The sequence below is a fragment of the Pseudopipra pipra genome, chromosome 8, assembly GCF_036250125.1.
Source record: "Pseudopipra pipra isolate bDixPip1 chromosome 8, bDixPip1.hap1, whole genome shotgun sequence".
NCBI lineage: Eukaryota > Metazoa > Chordata > Aves > Passeriformes > Pipridae > Pseudopipra > Pseudopipra pipra.
The window spans coordinates 9,729,824-9,741,279 of record NC_087556.1 but is presented as its reverse complement, the minus strand read 5'-3'; the positions used below and the strand labels follow the sequence as shown (position 1 = coordinate 9,741,279).

Genomic DNA, 11,456 nt, shown 5'->3' with positions numbered 1-11,456 from the left:
TGTTTATTACACAAGCAGTCTAGAAACCAATAGAGGTTCAAATCTAAAGTACCATCTTTTCTTAGAACAAGGCAATTTGGAAATTGTAAAACATGCTCTCACTCTGAGCCTAACAATAAATGCTGTGAATGTTATACAGACTTCGCTCATTAGGCTTGTCTAATATTTAAAATTGAGACTTAGAACCCTCATAGCACCCTAGACCAAACAGTTCCAACAAATGATTCAGTTTTCAGAGGGGAGGCTTTGTGTGGTTTACTGCTTATCCTAGGTAAACATTTCAAATAAGTGCTAAAATCCCTTTTTTAATCCCTGTAAATAGTAGCAGAGTAACAACACTCAGTCTTCCAGATGGGATTTGCACCAGTTCCTTGTACAACATTTCTCACCCATTTCTGCAATGCTTTCAGTTGGAATATTCTGAAATTAATCTGGCAGGCTCCCAGATTCCCCCCTCTGCCAAGCACAGCAGCCTTTCCTCGGCAGGTACATCACTTGGGTTGATCACAGCTGCCTTGACCCTTCCCCCCAGAACTGCCCTGCTACCAGATGCACTCACACAGGAGGGTTAACCACAAATTCTTGCTTAAACTCCCCCCAGGATGTAACAGAGACCTTTCTGCTTCCAGCCCAGCACTCTCTGCTCCCATTCCATGCCATACCCTCCCTGTGCAGTATCCAGCATCCTGCCTGCTGTTAAGCACCCTGTGCTGTCAGCACTCCACTTATATCTGTTAGTGTGAAAAGATACTAATTGTAGACATACTTTTCAGCCTGCAGTTCCTACCATATCTTCCAGAGGAAACAAATTACTTTTAGCAGCAGCTGACAATTGCCAAGTGCTGCCAGGCAGTTCCTCTGGAATATTTCTTATTTAAACTTCTCTGGGTTTGCTCCACAGCTCTTGTTTTTATTCTAGCAGATATATCTGCATTGAATGCAGATCCCCTCCCGGATACTTCTCTGTTGTAGCTACAGAGCCTTGTTCTACGTGTTTAACTACTACAGAGTCAACAGGTGAAACCATGACCCTAATGAATCAGCAGCAAATTTCTGCTCACTTCAGTGCTTTTCCCCAGTCTCTTTTATCTTCCTTTTTTTGTCAACATATCATTTATCAGGCTTTTCTCCTTTCCCAGTCCTACTTAGGAGAAGCATATTAATTACATATGCAGAAAAGTTTATGTGAGGAATTTCACATGGGTTGTTTGTGTTCCCTTTGCTTGCTGAAACCTTGGCTTTGTGCCATAAGCTTCAGTAATATCCTTGACTTCCCTGAACAAAATTCCCATGGCAAAGGAGACATGCTGCTGGGTGTCTGAGGGACAGAAAAATCAGTCCCAGTATCACACTGCTTCTTGCATTGGGCAGGTTAAATGTGAGGCAGCAAGGGAAGCCAACAGCATGCTGGGCTGTGCCAACTGAAGCAGAGCCAGGAGCTGGAGGGAAGCAATTACTGCCCTTTAAGCTGTAGGGATAACGTGGGGAGGGGAGGGGGTTCAATAGGAGGACAGAGCCAGCTAAGCCAGGCTCTTCACAGAGCTGCATGGCAGGAGGATGAGATGGTGAAATAGAAATGGTTCAATCTAGACACAAGGAAAACATTTTTCGCTCAGAGGATAAACAAACATTGCAACAGGGACCCAGAAATATGGTGGATCTTCCATCCTTGGAGGCTTCCAGGCACAGCTGAACAAAGACCTCATCAGCCTGGTGTAACTTCAGTGTTGATCCTGCTTTGAGCAGGAGTTGCCCTGGATGACCTCCAAGGTTCCTTCAAACCTGACTGAAGCATCTGTGATTCGTACCAATTTCACAACAGAAGTCACGTCAAACCCAAGGGTAAGAATGCAATCAGTATCTGGTCAACAGACAAACTCATGTTGATAGTTTTATACAGATAGCAGCTATCTTGCTTTTAATTATTCTCTGTTCTAAATTTTCAGGCTGTATTGCTCTGGAGGAAGCAGCTTACAAGTACAGAGTGTTTTATTGGAAGACCAATATCACTGAAGACTGTTCCTCGATCGATTCTGGCCAACAGGTTATCCTCAAGTGACTTTATTGTCCAAACATATTCCTGGGTAGAATCAAACTGCAGGAGCCCATTTGTCTGGCCACAGATCTGTTAGAGAGAGACAAGCCAGACAATAGAGACCATTGAAAATCAAGAAAACACAGCTTCTAGTTGGTGGTTTCATGAGTCTTTCCTAATAAATTAGCCCATTACAACTACAAGAAAAAAAGCAACTATCGCTGTAATTATTTCTTTGATATTTCACTGTATTATCACTTAATTCTCAGAGTAAACAAATAACTACAGCAGATACAAAGCAGTGAGTCAGTAAGAGACGTAGGTTAGGGAGGAACTCTGGCATACAACATTTATTATAGCTGCCAAATAATGAATTCATGTGGAAATTAGCAAGAGCACTAAACTTAATTTGTCCCAGTATTTTAATGGGAAGTTAGTAAATTGGCAGGCAAAACAGCCAGAAGTCTTCCCACTTACTGTGGAAATAGATCACCACTGGCACTGTGAAAAAGCCTGCCAGCATTTGGCAGAATAACATGAACAAAGCACTGCCAACTGCCCTTTCCCTAACCAAGAAAGAATGTTCTATGTCACCAGTGGATTAGGAGAAAACTGGTAGAAAATTGTTTTCAGAATTTGCAGGTGTTTCATAAGAGAGTCCTAACAAAAACAGAAAAAGATAAATCGTTTTTGATACCTTTCTTTTGGCTAAAACACACTGCATTTTTTTAGGTTGTCCCTTTAGGTGAAAATAAAACATGAAGGTACCCTGACTTATAATACTCAACTAGAAAATTATCCTCATCTCTTTAGAACTATACCACTGGCTGCGTTTTCTTCAGGAGGATCTATTTTGATTTTTAATGCTATTTATCAGGATGAAGGAATGTGTAATTATCTTCCCACTTCTTTCATTTGGAAGAAAATAAATAAGGCAAGACAGTTCTCCATCAGCTAAAACTTCTGGGGTATCAGAGATTTGCAGCTCTCACTGGGAGCAGGGTTTGCTAATGAAGCTTTTGAAGCCACAGTGGCAGTGTCTGATTGTAATTGCTGAAAGGTGACTCTTGAAGAGCTTTATTTGCACTAATCAACACCACGTTGTGCCTCAAAGCTAGAGTTCCCTTAGATGCACTGTCCCTACTGAGTTATTCTGCAATAACTAAACAGGCTTTTCTGTTTACTTCTGTTTTTCAGAAGTAAAAACATATCTGTTTTTCAATGGGATCCTTTGGAGCTCCTCTTCAAACTTGTACAAGTAAAAGTTTATAATTTCTTTCCAACACTTACCTCTTGCAACCCCCAACTCTTTCTCCTGCAGTGCCTGAGCCAAAGCAACCTTCAATGAAAGTACTAATGTAAAATATCCAAGGGTGGGGTGGGCTGTGAATATCAAATCCCTTATGTGCAGGGTCACAATCATTACTTATTTTCCTGACAGTGGCCATTTGGAAACATTACATTCTCAGTGCTGGACTCAGCTGGACAGTATTAGAGAGAGATTCTGCTTCAGAGCTGAAACAGCTCTGTGCTTCCCTTATTTTTTGTTGCCAGTTAACTGTACAATTGTTCCCCAGTAAGAAAGAAACATCTGAGCTGAGTAGACACCTGAGCATCTCAATTACCAAGGTGAGATTAATGTCTATGCTTCACATGGATTGTTGATCCATGAGCAGCCACCGTATCACTGAAGAAACTTCCAGAAAAATAATGTTGGTGTTAAAGGAAAATGCAACAACTTACCTCAAACTTGCCTGCAGTGTGTCATTTTGTGCTTGTTTTATCATCTCAGAATAAATTGTTTTAACTTGGCCCCGAATTCCTTTCAGACTAACTTGCTGTGCAGTCCATGCTGTCACATTGCACAGATCCTCCTGTTTTTCCAAGTCCTCACCCATCGATGCCACTGAATTGCACTAATGCTTAAATTGTGGAGCTTAACAGTTCCATAACAGTGTCCAGCTCTCCAGTCTCTGCAGGCCAGTTATCAGGACATGTTGGGATGGTGCTTGTGAAAAGAGTCTTCCTACAGCTCCATTTGAAGGCATTTTGAGCTGTGTGACATCCTAGTCTGATTAATCATAATATCCCCTTCAATGCACAGAACACTACATGAAGAAGATCATCATTAAATGAAAAGCACGGCCCACAGTAAGGTGAGTTTTGGTGGTAATGATGGTAGGTTTGGAGTTTTAGTGTTATTGCTGTGGCAGCCTAAAGCAATTACAGATGTTGCCCTAACGAACAGACCTTTCCTGCACAGACCCATTCCTCTGGATGTGCACAGCGCCTGTGGGAGGCTGTCACTGAAGCCAATTATAGAAAGCTATTGAAAAGTCTGTGAAGGTGTTTGGCAAGTGAGAAATAAATCCTACCTGTAGTTTCTTACTCAATCCAGCTAGCAAATCATGATCCTCACTCATTACCACCTCGGACCTTGTAGCAAGGGAAGGCTCTAGCTGCAAAGAGCAAGGATTGCATGTCATTTTGGGCACTGTGATTAGCCCAAGCCTTAAGCAGACGAGTTTGCATGTGGCAGTTCAGTCAATACTGTAAAGCCACTGAGCACAGCGGTCGCAGCTGTCCCCGCAGCGCTCGCCTGCCATAGCGGCTTAGCGGGAGCGAGCCGGGAGCCTGAATTACGGCTCGTCCTGCAGACAAGGGTGAGCCTTTCGGGCCGGCGCTGAGATCATCGGCTAGACACTTCTGAGGAGCCATCAGAGCAGTGAGACCATCAGACCAGAACAGAGAGAGATAAAGCAAGCACTTCAGTAAACAAAGAGGCTTTTGCAAGGAATTAACACCCTCTCAAGCGTGGGACAAAACACACGAGGGTTTCACCCACCGAGCCGGGAGTTGTGGCACTGTGTGTTTGACCTGCTTGTGCCTGCTGGACACTGGCTGAGCAGGGGACACTCAGGAGTCCCTCGCCTCCTCTTGGCTCATTCTTTCTCTCAGCCCACTTCAGAGAATTTCCCCCACCTGGGGACGTTCCAAATGCTCATTTTTCAAAGGCTTTAAGATACCAAACTACCAAATACATTACAATACTTGGGCCACTGGCTGCTGCTTGTGTTATATCTCAGCCCCTGAGAAATATTAGGGCAGCAGAGAATGCCTGGCACTACTTGTTGTTTCAAGACGTTCATTTTGATCCATACATTCCATCCAATAAACATCGGCCAAGTATCGCTAGAGATCAGAATCTGAAGTTGGATTTAACTTAAGTCATAGCTCTGTCAGGTCATTGCCACAGAAATTTTGAGAACAGCAAATCCTTCCCCATCTCATTTAAGTATATAAAAGCCTTATTTTGGTCACAGATTAAACATTTTTCATGGTTACAATTTTACACTGGACTGTAGCAAAAACCAATCTCCAAGTAATGTATTAACATTTGGAGGCTCTCTGAAGGTCACATGTAATCAAGATGTGAGGCAAAAAGAAGGGGATGCTTGTTTAAAGCAAACAGAAATCTTATTAGCCTTGAAATCCTTCAAACTACTGGGGCCAAAAGCTTTCCTGGCAGCCAAAAGAGGTTCTTGCTGTCAGTCAGGGTAACAAAACCCTTCCAAAACTGACATGCAGAATGTGCAGGTTCATCTGAGTGTTTCCAGCTCACATGCAAACAACTGGGAAACAATTTTAAGACTTCAAAAACTTTAAAACAAAACCAAACAAAAGAAGTCAGTCAAAAGATTCAGAGCCAGAGACACTGAAGTCATATGACTTTAGGAGGTACTTAGTTGTCATTAGAAACATCTAGTCCTCATGATTGCTCACAATCAAATGGCCCAGCTTCAGACAAGAAAAAAAAAAAGTGCTTCGAATCTGTTGCATTTTAAATTCAATCTGCTGGGTTTGGCTGCCTAGTTTTTGTGTTTGTGGAATTGGCAGAATGAAGGGAGGGGTGTGCACTCAATCAATCAGTAGGTCTCTTTTTTTCATCTGAATGCTCAGGAAATTGTCATCACCAACAGTAAAGTCTAAATGCCACTTAGCTGAGATTTACAATGTGGATGAATTAGAAGCCTCCTTTTCTCAAAGCTGCAGTATGTTCAATCCTTGTCCAGAAGACACCGATTTTATTTTTTTTTTAACTTTTCTTGTCAAAATACAAAAGTTTTGATTTTCCACAGAATGTAACATCAAGCATCCTTTCATTCCTGACCCACATTTGCCGCAGGTCATGTAATTATGAATGAAAATGCCACTTTGTTTATATGAGTTCTATTTATGACAGAGATTAAGTTGTGAAATTTGTACTCCTGGCATCTTATTAATACTGCTCTGCTGTAAAATTCCTCAGGCAACAGGGGAAATAATGACTTAAAACTGCAATAAGATTACCTTACAATGCAGGCACTTTGAAGATAGAGTTACCTCTGGATTTGAAAATACAATTTTTTAGGACCATATCCTTTATATAAAAGGGTACGAAACACTTACAATTACCTTAATTTATTTTCAAGACATTTTGGTTTAGATCCAATCAATTCCTAGTACATTAAGGAAAATTTTGTCATTATTCATTAACAGGATTTAGCTATTCACACCAATTTTCTAAACCTTTAATTCTGAAAAGGTAAGTCTTCAAATCTTGGCAAAATTAACTTCATGCCGTGATGAAACACTTTGATCTATACAATATTTTTATTGCATCTGGTGTGCCAAGATGCTTTGATAAATGAAAAAATGAGCAAATTCAGCACTTCCCATCAACTTCCAGCTGAAAGGTGGTGTACATGTGCAGAGGAGCCAAATCCTCATTGTCACAAGGCCATGGAAGAGGATTCTTCTGAAGTATCTCTAAAGCAGTTGACATAAACTACATCTAAATCTTAAGTGGACACAATTAATTGATTGATTTAACTTCCTCCCCTTTCAAATGGAAGTAAACAAAACATCTTTCTGCTTAGTTATAATCCACACTAATGTCATAGTTCAGGATTATGAACTTTCCTAAGTGTCCCTTTGTAGGTAACACCTGATGTTGAAATAGCCCAATAGAATAATTCAACAAATACATTCCCTTTGTGAATGGAGCAGGTTAAACTCCAGGGACAAGATCTGTAATACTGTGCTTTTCACCCTGGTCAGTCCTGCAAGGCCAACAGTGCCAGAGGGGACACCCTGCCATCTCTACACAGGGATACAGTTACTTACTTGCCTGGTTATTCAAGATCACAAAAGAGGACACCATTAACATGGGAAGACACACAACCCTGTGGAAATATTTAACTGAAAAACGACTTTCTGGTGTTCCAGGTACACAAAACAAAACAACTTGACCTAACCAGGCAGCCTGCAGAAAATTTTCCAGGTTTTTCTTATTCCCAATTCTAAAGTTGCAAGATTTTGGCCATGGAAGGTGCTTAAGTTTGTGATTTCCCCACAGAGTTCCAAAATGAACTTGACTTACCCAGACACGCTCAGAGCTCACGTTGCTATTTTCAAAGAAACCTCACCTTTCTTTCCCTCCCCTGTAAGCAAAGCAAGACTATGTCAGTGTCCAGTCAGGACAGTCCTTCACAAATGAAAAACATTAATCAAATAGGCACCCAAGGGAACTCATACAGGTTTTTCCTTGGACACCAACACATGGGGAGATGGCAACCCAGCAAATGGAACACAGAAACAAAAACCAGCTGCCTCCCTAAACGGTTTTCTGTCATCTTTGCAAAGACCTGCAAACTTGAAAACTAAAGGCTAATTGGGAACACACATCCACGCCCCTCTTATAGTTGGTCTTGATGACAATTTCTGAGAGAACCCAAACATCACGTTTAGAGAGCATGACTATAGCAGACTCCTGTGATAAATGTGAAAACATTGAAGTTTACCCCTGATTCTGTCTTTGCTTTCCTGCTTTGTTCTGGTTTTTAATAGGTACTATCAGCAGTTTCTGAGAATAAATATAACTGTTTCCAACAAGCAAAATAATTTTCTATCTGTCTCCACCAAGTGCGTGTAGAAGGGTGAAAGCACTGTCTTCGAGCAAGAAGTCTCCTAGCACACTCCTCCACCCTGAAAAGATGTCAGATGCTCAACAGCCATTACAGAGCACATCCAGGCAGGATTCACAGAGGTTTAATTCCTCACATACTCAATCGTTGTTCCCAGTGTAAACTGCAGTTTACACAAAAGCTCACAAACACTGTATTTCCAGGCAAAAACATCCTTAATGCCTGTAACCTTTCGCTAAGGTCAGACATTTAAAAAAAGTGACAACACAGGGATGTATTAAAACAGTTTGCAATTTGACATTAGTACCTTCCCACAAAAATAGCCTGGGAAGGAAATGTCATTATTTGCATAGGGACAGTGATTAGATGCTAACACATGTAACATATGTTTTCCATCCAAGCTGGTAGTGTCATGTGTGGCACTACATTCTTGTTTCTTGTTCTGTTAACTCTAAACATGGACTTTAAAAACAAATCTGCCTCATTGGTCTTTTGCCTCCTTATTTAGCAAATGCAGAATCTCACTTCGATAACTAATAGGAAACAGCTACAGTAGGTATAAAAATTCCAATAATTTGCAGAAGGCATCTCTTTAAAAACAAACAAACAAACAAAAAGGTGTTACTGAACTGGGCCTTCCAAGTGAAAATAACAGAGCAGGGAAGACAAAGCATCTGTGGGAAGTTCTGTCCAGAGTAAGTAGGTTCTTACCTGTGTGTTATATGAATTCTCCAAGAGAAGATTTACACAAACCAACACTTAACACTTGGGTAGAAGGAGGAGTTGAGGCTTTTCAGTAATCTTTACCCAATCAGGCAAGCTCTTGCCATTTTACACCCAAAACAGAAATCCCCTCGTATTCTATTACTCTGCAAATTTGAACATCAAAGTGGTCCTCTTAGATACTCAACAACGAAAAAAAAGGGCAAAAAAATCTCACATTTTTAGTATCACCTGTTTAAGATACCATTAATAAATAAAGAAAAAACACAGGAAAAAAACAGCACAAAAACCTGTCTTTTTCTTGTTTTTTGGCAGATCAGTTGTGCAAAGGATTTTCAGTGCAATCCACCTGATTTAGAGGATTGATGTGTTTGAACTCCTGAGCAAGCACAGCCAGGTTGTAAAGACAGTGCAATCTCTCTCCCTCTCTAGTGCTCAGGTTCCCCTGTGCCCTGCTTTGCAGATTTACAGCAGCTGATTAACAACAATATTAATGATCCACACTCCCGGTCGTTCGCAGCAGCTTCTTTAATCCCCTGCAATGCATGTGCAGGCACAGCAGAGCACCCCCCCCCCCGCCCCCCCCCATCCAGTGTCACACAGCACTGCCAAGAGGACTTGGAACACGCCAGTGCTTCCTTTAACTGCAGCCCAAGTGCCACTTACCAGAAGCGCGCAGTGAAGCCCCGGCTGACAGCTCAGCTAAGCAGGAATTGATGGCATTGCTGTAATGGAGTTATCAGTGACAGATACCTCCTATGCAGCTTCCAGGTCACACTCACTTAAGCAATGATAAATGAGCATGAAACACTGTTAGCACAAAACAAGATCATAAATACTCAATTCTGAGCTAAAAAAACCAACAACTTCAGGCAGCTGTAGCATCTTGCAGTTTCTACGATTTTATGGATGTTCTCACTCCTGTCACGAACGTGCCACAAAAAAAGTGAAAGACGACTTTATGCAGATATTCAAAAACAAAAAGAACCCCAGTCATCCTCCCAGAGCAAACATTGCATCACCCCACACTGACTAACTCACAATTACCTCAGTGACCCTGACAGAGTTTGTAACAGCTTTAGGAATCCCAAGGTCTGACATCCATCTGTCCATCCTTCTGCCATATAATGCTGCTCAGGCCGAGAGGATGCAGAATGTTTAAGATGTAAACGTCAAAAGTGTGAAATTCAGTTGTCTGTAACTCCTCTATCCAAACTGACATAGGTGGGAAAACAATGGGAAAAAATGGGAAAAGCACATGGTGAAGCAAATTGTGTTTTATTCGCAGGGATATCTTCCCAGGCTCCAGTTGCTTCTAAGAACTAATACAGTGTATTCCTGAAGGTGTTTGCTGATTACAGTGACAGCTGATCAGTGACAGGAGAGACTGGCAGCTGCTTTTGCACTGCAGCAGTAGAGTGTGAGCACCTTCTGCCTCCCCTCACCTGGGGTTTATAAGGTACAACACGAAGGGCATCCACCCTTCTCCCTACCCAGCCATCACTCAATCAGAGCCCTGCCATCCCCAGCTCGTCCTGCTCTCGGCCAGACACCACTCATGGAGAATGGGATCCATGTACGACGGACTAAATCCTTCAGTATTAACACTGCAAACTCAATAACCACAGCTGCATGTAAAACCTGGTGCAATCATACAATATTTTGATCCTAATTTTCTGCAGTGCTAAAAAAATGGATTCCTTACTGCCTTAAAACAAGATTTTTGAAAAGCAGTTTGAAATCTCATTTAGGAGGATTTCAGCCCCACTCTTACAAACTCTATGACACGCAACATGTTTATTATTTATACTTTTTAGGGGGTTATTTGCTTTTGTTTAGTGACATTTCCTTCATGAAGTTCAAAGAGTATTCCCAACGCTTGCTTACCTAAAGCCTGGGAACTAACATCAAAATGTCTGCAGATGGCCATACACACGGATGAAACCACACCCTCCCAATTTACAGTAGCTAATTCCTTTTTACAGTGCTGCACAGATGGAAGCAACCACTACACTGTACAGTAAGAATAAACTTCTCAGCTATGTTTAATATGACAACTTACTGCTCAAACTAACTGTAGTGCTGTGCCATGTGTGTTCAAATGTGCTGGAATTTCTCTGTCCTGGAAAGGAAAAATCACGAAACCTTGCTTCGGTCAGAATTTTTTAATCATATTCCTACAAAATTATGTAAACATTAGCATACATATCCAGAAAAATCAATATAATATAATGGTGCATAAACTGTAAGTTTAGAGGACTGTCAGGAACACTTGAACAGTTTATAAATTAATATATACAGTATTGGGTACTCTTCATCAGATAAGAAAACCTCAAAACTGAGCCATTTAGGTGCAAGAGCCGTAAAACAACAGAAGTGCTCCAACACCAAACTTGGCTACGAGGCAACATTGCAATCGACATGACTGCCTGTTGTAGTTCCACCATAAACATTCCATTTAGCCACTAAAAAGTATAAAACAAAAGTTTTGGTAGGAAGTTTATTTTTATCGGAAATCATATAGCAAACATCCCTAAAGTAATAAAAAAACCCCAAACCCGAAATACTCCATAAACAGGTTTCTGGAAGAGTGAAACTGAAGCTTTCTAGGCTGCACAAGGAGATCATCAGCATCTCCATTCCACTCTACTTCCAGCAGAGCACCAAAGGCCTCACTAAAAGAAAACGTTTTGGGTAGTTTGTAAACAGAGAGTGGTGGGTGGAGGGAAAAA

At 41.3% G+C, this 11,456-nt stretch overlaps 1 long non-coding RNA gene across 1 annotated transcript; it reads left to right on the top strand.

Moving 5' to 3' along the window:
- The first annotated feature begins 8,542 nt into the window (after nucleotides 1-8,542).
- On the top strand, nucleotides 8,543-10,773 carry LOC135417876 (uncharacterized). Its single transcript, XR_010432255.1, has 2 exons — nucleotides 8,543-9,121; nucleotides 10,013-10,773. It is a non-coding gene; the product is annotated as an uncharacterized LOC135417876 (long non-coding RNA).
- Nucleotides 10,774-11,456: the final 683 nt, after the last annotated feature.